We start from the raw sequence: 14,622 nt of genomic DNA on the forward strand, positions 1-14,622 counted from the left end.
GTCTTTTCTTATTTATAGTCACAAGTATGCAGAGAACTTTCAGCTTGGATTCTATAACCGTTGCTAGAGATCAAAATTAATTAAAACACACATAACTGGCTATGATTTCATAAAAGCTATCCTCCTTTCATTGGCCTTAAAACATGTTCTTACACAAACAGAAAAACAGAAAAAAGGAAGACCAGAGTTCTTCTTTTCCATTTATCTTATCTTTTCTTTCATTCCTTCCTTTTCTTCTTGAACCCAGATCCTCTCTTGAACATTCAAGTGCTTTATCCCTGAGGTACATACTGCAAACTGGATTTTCTTGAAGTCACTTGAACTGAAAATTAATTCTTACCTGTTAGATTGCTAGTAGAGGTAAATTATCAACCATGCACACACCAGATTCATATAGGTGAAAGGTGCATTTGAGACTAACCTAGTGATCCCCTGTTCACTGGCCCCTGGCCAATGTGGAAAGGAATATATGGAGCATACTTGAATCCCCAGCAAGAGACTACATTCCTATAGCACTGGGGAAGCCAAGGCAGGAGGATTACTTGAGACCAGCCTGGACAACAGTGAGATCTCATTTCAAAAAGAAAAGAAAGGGACTTGTTTACAAGAACCAAAAGGCAGAATACAGTTCTCAGAAGAACAGACAGCAGTAAGGAAAATTCACTAACTGCCTGGGACTGGCTCTGGGAGCCAAAGTTAGATACACTTGTTTAAACAAACAATGGAGGTGCCTTTCTTGAACTATTCAGCTTAATAGCTCCAACAGGTTATTAGACTTGAGAAGTGAGTCCTACAAAGCTTTCATAGTTGTAGCATGCTTTTAGTCAGGTTATTCATGAATGAGGGAACCAGCAGGAATGTAAAAGTGATTCAAAGAGCATTTGAGAATCTTGAGTATTTATAAGTACTAAAACAAGATTGTTGGAATAAAATTGCACAGATAACATGTTTGGTGAATATCTTGTAAAATATTTAGAAGTTTTGATGATTTTTTTTCAGTGTTATGCAAAGTATTAAAATGAAACACACCTTTTTGTCATTTTAGCCTCTTTCAACCAATATTTAACTATGTAATTGATGAAAGGATAGATATTGTTCCTAATTCCCGATTTTTTTTTTTTTGTCTCAGCGTCTGAACCCAGAGGCACTTTACCACTGAGTGAGCCACATCCCCAGCCCTTTTCAATATTTTATCTAGAGACAGTCTTACTGAGTTGCTTAGGACCTTGTTAAGTTGCTGAGATTGGCTTTGAACTTGCAGTCCTCCAAGCATGTGTCACCATACCTGGCTGAGCCAGATAATTCTTTGTTGTGGGGGTTGTACTGAGCATTCCAGAATATTCAGTAGCATCTTTGGCCTCTATTCTTTCCTTTTTTCCTCTCCCCCTTTGGTATCCAGGATTGAACTCAGGGATGCTTAATTACTGAGCCACATCCCCAGCCCCTTTTTACTTTTTATTTTGGGACAGGGTCTCACTACGTTGCAGAGACTGGCATTGAAATTGTAATTCTTTCTGCCTCAGACTCCCAAACTGCTGGGATTACAGGCGTGTGCCACTGTACCCTTCTGGCCTCTACTCTTTAAATGCCAGGAAAATCCCCTCAGTTGTGACAACCAGAAATGTCCCTTGATATTGCCAAATGCCCCCAAGAAGAGTGAAATCACTCCTGGTTGAGAACCACTGAGTTAAATGACCAAGGTCAGTTCTCACCCTTTGTAAATTTACAGCCTAGTAGAGTTTAAATAATATACTTTTGTGTTTAGAGCAGACATTAATACACTTATTCTCTAGCTGTCTCCAAACATATCTTTGGATAAGAACACAAAGAAGGAAAAGTTATATCAGGCTGCAAAAATAAACACGTTAGTCCAAACCACAGGGTCTTTGAATATGGTTCTAAGGATCTTGAACATGAATCCTGTACAGGCAGAAGTTTTAGAAAGTTTTTGAGCAAGGAAGTGAAACGGGTTTGCTTTCAGAAATAACTAGTGTTTTAACAAAGGGAGTGGAGCATGACAAGACTGACAAGTAGAAGAGTTTAGAGTTGGTTGTAGTGTTTGCATGACTCTTAAGTTACTGTCTTTGAAAAGAAACTTGGACCAAGGATGAAGTGGATGTGAACTGTGAGATCAGTTTTGTGTGCATGTTTGTGTGTTTTTTGTTTGTTTGATGGTACAAGGGATGGAACTCAGGGCCCGATGGATTCTAGTCAAGCACTCTACCATTGAGCTACATCCCCACCAGTGTTGTGAGATCTGTTTCAAACCTAGGTTTGAGGCATTGGGAGAGTGGGGAAGGGGGAGAATTGGGTGGAAATGACCAGGGGGTAATCTTGCAGGCTGGCAAAATGTTAAAGGCTAGAAGTTCAGATATGGAGTTCTCACCAGAACAGTGAAAGTAAGGATTGGAGTTTGTTGGAAAATATCTATATTCAAGAAACAGTAGGAAAAACAGCAAAGGATTTGGGGATAGAAAGAGAGGAAGTAAAGACCACTAGTGGTATGTTCCAGAAAACCCAATCAGTACGAGAACTGCCTTCATGGTGCAGTGAGACCTAAGAGGCAGGCTGATCTAGGATTGCATAGTACAATAACTTAGAGAAGCTTGTGGATGGCAGAAAGACCAGTTGGATACTCATAATTTGGACCAGAAAGAAAGGTGTATTTATGGGTTAGGACAAAAGGAGCTTCACCCTGGATAGAATGTACCTGGTTTATCTTGGTTTTTGTTTGTTTGTTTTTGGTTTATTTTATTTTGTTTTTAATATATACAACCTGTTTATTGAGCAAAGCGTTAATACCTATGAATATTTTTTAAATTTTATTTGTTCTTTTTAGATACATATGACAGTGGAGTGCATTTTGACATTTTATTTATACACACACACACACAGAGTATAACTTCCCATTCTTGAGGTTGTACGTGATGTGAAGTTACACTGGTCATGTATTCATTTATGTACATAGGAAAGTTATGTCTGATTCATTCTGCTATCTTTCCCATTCCCATCCTCTGTCCCTTCATTCCTCATTGTCTAACCCAAAGATTTCTATCCATGCCCCTTATTGTTTGTTAGCGTCCCCATATCAGAGAGATGTTTATCGTAAAATAATATGAGTCTGTTGAATCCCTGGAACCAGTCTGATTGTAAATTTTTACATCTGACTCTAGTGTTTTTATCTATTTATGGTTTGCTGGGAAATTGTGCAGGAAGAGTGAGGCAGGGTTCCTCAGGGTACTCATAGCAGTTATGACTCAAGGTGACTGCAGTCCTGTCAGTTTGTGTCCATACGTGGTAACTTACACACCTGAAGCCAAACTTGTCATAGAAAGTTATTTGAAATTGTCATGCTACATAAAGCCCAAGTAGAATGAGTACAAGGAAGGGGGGTCTTTAGGTTTGGCATTGTCATTGTTAGCAGTCGAGTAATTTCAGTTTGAATAGGCACAGAATCCAGGTTTCAAGGATTTGACTGTAAAATACAGTTTGGAGTACATGTTTTAAAAAATGTGAGGCTGAGGGGGTTGGGGAGATAGCTCAGTTGGTAGAGTGCTTGCCTTGCAAGCATGAGGCCCTGGGTTCGATCCCCAGCACTGCCAAAAAAAAAAAAAAGTGTGAGGATGAAAGAATGGAGGTGAGAGTGGGCCCATACATTGAAGTGGAGCATGAAGAAAGTAGAAAGTATTATGGGATCAGGGAAACCCAAGCATGTGTGTAGGCACAGGGGCTAGTAGGTAAAAAGAGGGATGGTGCATGGTGCTTGGGGAAAGTCAGAATGTAAGGGCATGACTTTGAAATGGAAGGAAGGAGAAAGAAATCTACTTATTTTGAGACAGGGTGTCACTACGTTGCCCAGACTGTCCTGCCTACGCCTCCCCAGGGGCTGTGGTATGCCAAATGGAGAGAAAGTTGAAGGGATTCACACATACTAACTTTTAGTCTCTGATAAAATATGCACATCTACTGAGAGTGAGAAGAGAGACAGTAAAAGTGAAATTGAGAGTGAAAATGTTCTTTGGGTAAGAGTGAAGGGTAAATTGACCAGGAAAGCTGAAAATTTTGAAGACTGTCAAATTTTACAAATTCACAGGTGCAGTTACATGGGGATGAAGTCTTGCTCAGGTAGACCCTGAGCGGGGCCTCTGGTCCAGTCTCCAAAAGTTTACTCAGTGTTAAGGCACTGTTCTGGGAGGAAATTGATGGACACTGTGGAGCTGAGGTTAAAGAGAAAGGTGAAATAGAAAGCAAAAGAAAGTATATTATTGGAAAAATGGGTGGCATGGTTTCTGTTAACTTTAAAATGATATTATTAACATAAATGACCAGATAGAGATGAAAAGTGGGCCTGTTACAGATTTGTAGATTAATAATGTTAAAGGTTTGTATTTTCTGAGATTTTTTTATGGGCCAGTTTATGTGTGTTCTGTAAAACCCCTGTTAATATTTTTAAGTCTTTTTCTTAGACATAGTATCTTCCTTCCTTCCTTCCTGAATTGGGATTGAACTTATGGCACTTCACCACTGGACTACATATCCCCCAGCCCTTTTTGTTTTTTATTTTGAGACAGTGTCTAAGTTGCTTAGGGCCTTGCTAAGTTCTGGAGGCTGGCCTCAAACTTGGGATCTTCCTGCCTCAGCCTCCTGAGTCAAATATAGAATATTATTTATACAGGTTTCCTACATAAAGAAATATCTTTTGATTCCTATAAAATGCAGTCAGAGTTGAGAACTCCTGATCTGAATCATTTTCAAAGTCTCTTCAATTAATCGTTTTAAAAAATTTTTTTCTTAGTTGTCAGTGGACTTTTTTAAAAAATTTATTAATATGTGGTGCCGAGAATCAAACCCAATGCCACATACATGCCAGGCAAGCACTCTACAACTGAGCAACTACCCCTCCAATTAATATCATAAGAGCATCTCTAGCCAAGCATGGCACATACCTGTAATCTCAGCAACTTAGTGAGGCCCTGTCTCAAAATAAAAAGGGATGTAAATCACCCCTGGGTTCATTCCCCAGTACCAGAGAGAGAGCGTGCTTCCTTACCTGCGTAGTTTCTCTTTCCTCAGTATTTGTGGTCGACTTCAGCAGCTTATATTTTGCCAGGTGCAGTGATGTTTTTGACAGCTGGCAAAGAATGTCAGATCCATGTTCTTGACAGCTGATCTCAAGTTGTTTTGGTGTTTAACCATTATGTATGCCTTAAATTTGTTTTAGTCTGAGCGGTCTGTTTTTACTTGATCTCACATGTTGTGCAGGTAGCACCCTCTCTAGTCAGCTGCCTCTAAGAATATGTAATCTGGGGAAGCAGCTAACAAGGCCCCTTAGGTGTGTGTGTGCCCATAGTAAGAGATGGTAATGGTGAACAGAGGTGCAGAGAAATCTTTCCCCAGGTCAAAATGGCGGGTTCTTGGATAGCTGCTTTGATTATTTCTGGTTTTAGCTTTGTATTCTTTCTCCATGCCTCATCTCAGGTGGTATTGGGGATTGAGCCTAGGAGTGTTCTACCTCTGAGTTAAATCCCAAGCTCTTGTTTTATTTTAAGATAGGGTCTTACCAAGTTGCCTGGCTGGCCTCAAAGTTTTGATCCTCCTGTCTCAACTTCCCTAGTAACTGGATTACAGGCATGAGACTCCATGTCCCGCTTTAACTTGTTCTGAAGGGCAGAAGTTGCCAGGAGCGTCTTTCTGCATTTGTGAAATATGAAAGAGTTGAGAAGAGCTGTTTGTCAAAGGTAGAATAGAAATACCTTTAGCCATGTAAAAGGGAAATTGTTTTACATGCTCCCCCATCTTCTTTTTTCTTAAAAGCCCAAGTTACATAAGACAGAATTAAGAACATTGCAGGTTGGAGGAGAAAGTTTTTACTACATTAAAAATGTTCATATCTGACTGGCATGGTGGAACACGCCTATAATCCCAGCAGCTGAGGCAGGAGGATCTTGAGTTCAAAGCCAGCCTCAGCAATAGCGAGGTGCTAAGCAACTCAGTGAGACCCTGTCTCTAAACAATAATACGAAATAAGACTGGGGATATAGCTAGTGGTTGAGTGCCCTGAGTTCAGTCCCTGGTACCAAAAAAAAAAAAAAAAAATCAGATCCCAACTACAACTAAGTGTGAAAATGCAAATGATGGATGTTTGTGTGTTTGTGATCTTTCTTATGCAACTGATGTCCATACATTGCCTAGTAATGTTATATAATTGTTCACTTTTGAGTGTGAGTTAATAAATTGTTGCTACTCGGGAATTCACAAGAGTAGATCATTAATAAAAACGAATCTGAATCTCAAGTGATGATTTTTTTGGATCACAAAAAAATTGGGTTTTGTATGTGAACAATAACGAGCTTTTCACAGTTAATCTTGTGTTAATAGTTTAGTGATTTGGGGGATAATGTCAGACAACTATACTTGTGACCTTTTGTTGTCCCAGTTTAACACTCTAGGAAATATAGGCCCTCTAAACTCCTCCGGGAATCTGACTTGAGGTTTTTCCTTCAATCCTAGTAATCTGAACAATAGCTGGACATTTCCCTAGAACATCACTTTCCGTGGATGTGTATGCTATGAAAACTAAATAGACTATTTTGTAAATAATGTCAGATTGATGATTTTATAATATGCATTTCCTATAGGTTCAAATGTATAAAATTGACTTAAGTTGATAGAAAATATTGGGACTTGAGCCAGACGTGGTGGTGCACGCCTGTAATCCCAGCAACTCAGGAGACTTAGGCAGGAATATCCAAGTTCAAAGCCAGCCTCAGCAACTTAGTGAGACCCTGTCTCAAAATAAATAAAAAATTTTTAAAAGGCTGGGGATGTGGCTTAGTGGCTGAGCATCCCTGGGTTCAATCCCCAGCACCCCCATCCCACCTCACCCCTGCCAGAAAAAGAATAAACTGGTGATTATCATTTAAGAATTTGAAACCAGAGTAAGTTATATAGTTAAGTTGCATATGTAGTAGTTTTTTTAGCTCTTCTTATTTAGTATTTTTTTAATTAAACTAATCCAGAAAACTAACAGAATATGAAATGTTTGTTTCAAGGATGAATTATTCATGGCATTTCATAACTGCTAACATCGCTTATCTCAGACGTCCAGCAAAAGTCAACTAAAACTTAAAATTTAGGGCCAAAACCATAAGTGATACAATGTCACAGCCTGTTATACACCCACTTTAAATTTTTTCTTGTTAAAATTAGATGGTGAGAAATGTGCCAAAGTATAAATGCACATGAATAAAAAGGAAAGCCAGGTAATACAAAGCTTTTTAATAAAAACAGGAGTCCCTTGCTTCTAACTCCAAACTTCCTAAAGGCAGCTACTTTTTACTGTTTTTAACTCTTCTGTTGGTTACCTAAGTAGTTCCAAATAACATACTGCTATTTCTTATGAAATGTAAGCATTATTTACTTCCTTTTAAGATAGGTGAAGCAAAAAACTAACCCCATTTTCCCCCAAGTAGTTATTTTTGTAGTAAAACAAGGAACAGAGTTTATATAATTGATTTATGTAAATATTAATGCAGAACCAAGTACTCTGACATATTTCTTTCTCATATAGCTTTTAATTTTTTCCTCATTTTTTATCTGTTCTTTTATCCACTGTGAAATTTGCTTTATGCATATTCCTAGTATTTACAGTTTTATCTTTACATCGCTTATTATTTTCATATCTCTTTGGCAGAGCCCTCTTCCCCCCTTCAATCAGCTAGTCTTTTAACCTGTCTTCTGCACAGCTAGGATCTTTGGGCTTCTGTATGATGCTCTTGGTTGACAGTATAAACAACTTCCTTTCATTGTCTAGTAGTGTTCCAAGAAAAGCATCCATAGAAATAATTTCCTGAACCTTTAGAACGTCTAGAAATGCATTTTTATTCTACCTTAAATTTGATTTGTAATGTGACGGATATAGACAATCAACCTCCCATAGAATTTTGAATGCATTACTGCCCATTTTTTCTAATCATCCACAGTTGGCTATTGAGAATTTGTGCCATTCTTATTGTCATTCTGTTACCCACCCCGACTTCCAGGATTTTTTTCTTGTGGCCTGTTTTGAAAATACTCATGCTTAGGTATTCTGTGGATCTTTTCAAGATGGGGTCTGTTTCCTTTTGTTACGAGAAAGTTAAATGTAATTTTTTGCTAACTATGCATGGGGGGTCTTATGTATTTTAGTTCCAGGAAAATATTTTATGTTACTTCTCTGTTACATGTCTTTCTACCTTTTTGGGAATGCCAATTATTTGAATTTAGAATATCCTAGAGAGATCCTTAAGGCCTTGTTTCTTCTCATTTTTCCTTTTGTGTCTCTCTCTCTCTTTTTTTTTTTTTTTTTTTGGTGGTGCCGGGGATTTGAACTCTGAGCCTTGTGCTTGCAAGGCAAGAACTCTACCAACTGAGCTATATCCCCAGCCCATTGGTACCAACAAACCAACCATGAGTTTACCGTTTTTTCCTCCTGTTACTATCCTCTAGCTTGGACCCATCCCACTGTCCTGGAAATGGAAATGGGCACCCATGCTGCACTGGAAGACCCTCTGGTTTTGACTCAAGGGACAGAAAAGGGAACACCCAGAGTGAGAAAATCCCTGGTGTGTTCGTTTCCCTCTTTTCTCCATACTTATGAACACTAGCCCTCTATCAATTTTGTAAGATCCAAATTCTAAGGAAGGAGAACGTTTTCTCTGGTTGGAGTTATGGGGCCTGTCTCTGTTGTTTTTTTGTTTTTTTTTTTTTTCTTTTTTTCTTTCTGGGTCCTCTGGGTGGACCCAGGCACAGTTTTAGGAGTGCAAGCTGGAGTGGGATAATCAAAACCCAAGCTTCTGGCTGGATTACTGAAAGAACAACCCCAGGAAAGTAGTGTACCAAGGATATGTAGAGTGGAAGGGAGGTCAGGAATGTGAGCCATAAAATGAGGACCTAGGTTAGGCCCTTCCTCAAGCTATATGTACATGTATATGCTCTTTATCATCTAGAAAGGCTCTTGAGGACTGAGCATACACAATGGCCACCATCCAAGTTACAGACTGGACACACACATACACACATGTTGGGCAGATACAGATAGCATCGCAAAAGACTTTGGAAGCCTAAGCTGACATTGGAACCACAGCTCACAGAGGATAGGTTGCAGCCTGTAGCCTGAATCTAACTAGATCAGTTATCTGTTAAAACAAAGTATTAGCATTCATAAGATTGAAACAAGACCCAGCAACTCATAACATAAAAAATGGATAGTAGAAAAATAGCTGGTATATAAAGAACTAGGAAAAATCTCAACTTTTTTTTCAGTACCCAGGATTTAACCCAGGGGTACTGTACCACAGAGCTACGTCCCCAGTCCTTTTTAATTTTTAAATTTTGAGCCAGGGTCTCACTAAGTTGCCAAGGTTTACAACCTTGCCTCAACTTCCCAAATTGCTGGGATTACAGGTATGCATGTTTGAAAATTGGAATTCTTTTTTTTTTAATTCTTCTTAGATATACATGACAGTAGAGTGTATTTTGACATATTATACATACATGAACTATAACTTATTTAATTAGGATCCCATTCTTGTGGTTGTACATGATAAGGAGTTTTCACTGGTGGTGTATTTACATAAGAAAGTAAAAATTGCAGTTCTAACCTGAAAGGACAATAGACACGTGTTGAAATGACATAAAAAACCAAGTGGTAAGGTTTGAACTGAAAAATAATCTAAATAAAAACTTACAGGTGAGCTCAATTTATTTAATTTGGTAGTTGGTTAATTACTGAGGGTGATCACATAATGCTAAGCAAGTGTGCAACAATTGAGCTACATCCCCAGTCCTGAGCTTGATATTTATAATGGAGATAATAGAAGAAAAAGTTAGTGAACTTGAAGATAAGACAATAAACACTATGTCATCTGAATCATGGAGAGGCAGAATGAAAACAGGAGAAAATATGGTGCCGAATAAAAGGTATTTAAAGAAATAATTGCTGGAAGACTTCTCAGATTTGGCAAAAGTTATAACAATTATTCAAGAAGCTTAGTGAACACAAACAGTAAACCCATAGAATCTTGCATCCAAATATATCATAAGCCCACTCCTGAAAATTGAAGACAAATTAAAAATTACGAAAACATCCAGAGAAAATGCATTGTTTGTTCGGAATCCATAACTAAATTGACTGTGGAGTTTTTATCAGAAACCACAAGGCCAGAAGGAAGTGACACAATATTTTTTAAGCCATGAATGAAAGGAACTTCTAACCCAGGATTCTCTATGTAGTGAGGTATCTTTGCAGAGTAAAAGTGAAATAAAGGATTTCAATTGAAGAAAAACTGAAGGGGAATCATAGAGACAAATGGTAAATATTTGGGTAGCTGTACTGGGTCACTTTGTCTTCTTGACTTCTTTAACATGAGTTTGATTCATTAAAAAGGCAAAAAATACAACATGGTCTGATGGACTTTCCAGTGAATACACATATAATATGAAACATGTATAACATAAAGTGAGGAGAGAGGAAAGGTAGCAAGGATTAAAGAAAGCTGAATACTGTGTGTCCTAAAATTTGTGCCCAACGGTTTGAATTAGTGGAGGTGACCGAGTGAGGACACACAGGTCAAGAGAAGGGAGCATACCACACCAGCAGGGCGACAAGGGAAACATCAGGTTTAGTCAGGAGGCTGGGCTACAGCCCTTATTGGGCTTTCCATGAGGAAAACAGAGCAGGATGGGATAAACACTTAGGGGTTGGCTTGTTTGAGTAATTATCAGGCCTTTATAATGACTATTCTAGTCTGACTTCTGACTGTGACTTGATTTAGGGCAGGGAAACATTTGCTTGGTATGTAAGCATTAGTTAAGGAAGTGGGTGGTGTGGGAATACTAGACTGTGCATTCTACACCTGAAAGGCATGCTCAAAAAGAGCTGTTCAGCACCTCTCAGGCACCCTAAGATGTCAAAACGTGTTATGGTACAGAAAATAATAGATATGATTTTACAGGTAGTAAGATTTTTATACACTCCTTAAAATGACAGGTTTTGGGGGTGGGGTGCTGGGGATTGAACCCAGGGCCTTGTGCATGCTAGGCAAGCACTCTACCAACTGAGCTATATCCCCAGCCAAAAATGACAGAATTTTGATTCTATGTGGACTGTTCAAATTAAATAAGTATATTGTAATCACTAATGTGACCACTCAAAGATTATATAAATAGGTATAGTAAAATTCAATGAATTACAATACTAAAAATGTTCATATAATGCAAGAGAAGACCAAATAGGGAAAATAGAAATAAGATATGTCAACAAACAGAAAGCAAATAAAATGATAGACTTAATTCCAGATTTCCCAATTGTGTTAAAAGTAAATAATCTAAATGCACCAATTAAAAAGTTGTCAGGATGGATTTAAAACACGTAACCAAGTGGATGTTTCAAAGAAACTCATTAAAAAAAAAATACAATAAAAATAAAAGAAGCCTTAGCTGAAAGTACATACTCTCCAAAGAATATTACAGTATTTAAAAAATAAAACAAAAAGAGGGGGAAATACACCATGTAACATTAATCAAAAAGGCAAGGTGGGATGTAGTTCAGTGGTAGAGAATTTGCCCAGCATTTTTGAAGTTCTGAGTTTGATACCCAGTACTGGAAGCAGGGGGAAAAAAAGCTGAAGTGACAATGTGACCATCAAACAAGGTAGACTGCTGAGCAGAAAAAAAATCACCAGAGATGAAGAAGCCATTATAATAAGAAGGTCAGTTCACCAAGAAGACATGTGATGTGTTAAATGTGTAACAAAGTGCAAAGTATGTGAAACAAAAACTGAAGAACTGAAAGGAGAAATTGATAAATCCACAGTTGTATTTGGAGAATTCATTACCCTTTTCTCAACTATTGATAAGACCTGTTAAAGGGAAGATCGGTCAGCAAGGGTACAGAAGAACTTGGTACCTGTCGCTGGCTCTTTGCGGTACAAAATCCGTGGATATTTGTCACCGCTTGCAGCAACAATTTGCACGGGTCTTATGGGTTGTGGACTGGAAACTGAGCTACTTCTTTCTCTTTCGTGCACTGCTTTCTTGTTTGTTTATAGAGGGTAGAGGAAATGAGGCTTACTTGCTTTGAGAGGAGAGAGAGAGAGAGACTTTGCTTTCAGAGATATCTACGTCTTCTTAGTTTTCTGCTGCTTCTTAGTGGTGCGTCCTGCATCCTGTGAACTAAGGGTGCGTCTACCTAAGGTGCTTTAGTGATGCGTCTCAGTTCTCCATTCTGCGATCTGCCTTCCGCCGCTGCCCCTACTCGGTGCTTCTATCTGCTCGCCACTTATTTCTGCTAGCTGCTGTTCCGCTGTCTTTTCTTTCTTCTTGCCCTATTCCTGCTAGCTGCTGTGTTCTTCTTTCTACTAGCTGCTGTGCTGCTAGCTGCCGCCGCTTTTCCCTACTAGCTGCTGCGTGTTGCGCTGGCTCGCTCCGCCTACGCTTATATCATCTCCAGGAGGCGGAGAGCAGGGCCACACCTCTTACGCAAAGATTAGGCCAGACGCTCAGAGCAGGCACAATTAGGAGTGCTCGAGAACACATGCGCATACATTGTGTGCGTGGACGATAAATCACCTGAGTGTGCCTATCTCAATCATCCTCTTCGCTGCCGATGTGATCTGGCGCCCGGTCAACATGGTACAGCCCCCAACAGGTACCACCATCAACCAACCAGATTGTATTTTGACATTTATAGAATTACTACCCAGCAACAGTGGAATACATGTTTTTCTCAAGCACCCACAGAACTATCAAGATAAACCTTGTCCTGGCCATAAAATAAATCTCAGTAAATTTAAAAGACTGAGTCATAATAGAATGTTCTGACCACACAGTAGCCAAAATAACAGAGATAACAGAAAAATCTTAAAATACTTGGAAACTAAACAACACACTTCTAAATAATTTATGGGTCAAGGAAATTCTCACTTGTATTTATTTATTTTTGAACATGATCTTCTGTGGATGCCAGGGTTTTTTTGTTTATTTTTTTGTTTTTTACTTTGTGATGCCAGGGGTAACAACCAAAGCATCATGCATGTTAAGCAAGCACTCCACTACTGAGTAATCCCCCCAACCCCTGAAGGGAAATGGAAAAGGCAGTGCATCAGAACACTGGGATGCTGCTGAAGCAGTGCTCAAAGGGAGATCTATAACATGTAAGTGCAAGAAAAGAAGACTCGGTGATCTAAGCTTCCTTGTCTGTGAACTTGAAAAGTAAGAGTAATATAGGCCTAAAGCAAGCAGAAGTAGGGAAACAATACATTTAAGAGCAGATGTTAATGAAACTGAAAGCAAACGAGAGAAAAACCAGTTAATCCCTTTGAAAAGATTGATAAAATTGAAAACCTCTTAGCAACACTGACAAAAAGACAAGTTAACTATATCAGGAATGAAACATTTCACTGCAGAATCTCCATACATTTAAAAGGTAAGGAAATACTACAACTCTGCATACATAAATTTAGTGGCTCCCTTGAAATGAACCAGTTCTCAAAAATGCAAGCTACCATGACTTGCGCCATATGAAACTGATCATTTGAATAGCTTCAAGCTATTAAGGAAAAATTGAATGGGTTTGTTCGTTGGTGTTGAGGATTGAACTCAAGGCCTCCCAGTTACTGAGAAGTGCTGTACCACTGAGCTATACCCCCCCAATCCCTGGAAATAGAATGAATTTTAAAACTGACATAAATCTCTAGGCATTCTTGTTTCACTGAAGACTCCTACTAAATTAAAGAATTAACATCAGTTTTATACAATTTTCCAGGAAATGTAAGGAGAGAACACTTCCTAACTCATTTGCGGCTAGTGTTAACCCTGATGCTAAAACCAAAAAGGACTGCTAGGTATATACTTCATTTGTTTGGGTGTTTTGTGGTGCTGAGGCCAAAAAGGAAAGCTTGAGACAAAAGCCTTCATGAGTGTAGACTCAAAAGTTCCTTTTTTTTTTAGGTACTAGGAGTTGAATACCAATGAGCTACATTCCCAGACCTTTTTGTTTTTAGGCAGGATCTTGCTAATTTACTGAGGGTTTTGCTGAGTTACTGAGTCTGGCCTCCAACTTGGAAACCTCGTGCTTCAGTCTTCCAAGTTGTTGGGATTACAGACATGTACCACCACACCCAGCTTAGATGCAGAAGTTCTTAACAAAGTATTTGCAAATAGAATTCAGTAAATAAAAGAATCATATACCATGATCAAAAGAGAGGTGCAGGACTGAATCAAAATGAGTGTAACCCACCTTATTTACAGGCTGAAGAAGGGAGAAAATTACATAATTATGTCAGTTGATGCAGGAAAGCGTTTGAAAGATTCCAACATCTATTCATGTTCATGTTCCAAGAAAACTAGGAATGCAGAGTAACTTCCTCAACTGATAAGACCGTCTGCACAAAGCCTACATCTAACACCATACTTAATGGTGAAAGACTGAACACTTTCTCCTTTAGATCATGAAGAAGACAAGTAGGTAAGTTCTCACCACTAGTCTCAATGTAGTGCTAGACTTTGCAGCCATTGCAAAAAAGAAATAAAAGGCATGTAAATCAGAAAAAGAAGTAGTTGCAGATGGCACAATTGTCTACA

The 14,622-nt window shown here is 38.7% G+C and overlaps 1 long non-coding RNA gene across 1 annotated transcript in view; it reads right to left on the bottom strand.

Moving 5' to 3' along the window:
- The window catches only part of LOC306647997, a 94,480-nt gene that overhangs the window by 74,067 nt on the left and 5,791 nt on the right, over nt 1-14,622 (bottom strand). The window lies entirely within an intron of this gene.

The sequence above is a fragment of the Sciurus vulgaris genome (genome assembly GCF_902686455.1).
Source record: "Sciurus vulgaris genome assembly, chromosome: 17".
NCBI lineage: Eukaryota > Metazoa > Chordata > Mammalia > Rodentia > Sciuridae > Sciurus > Sciurus vulgaris.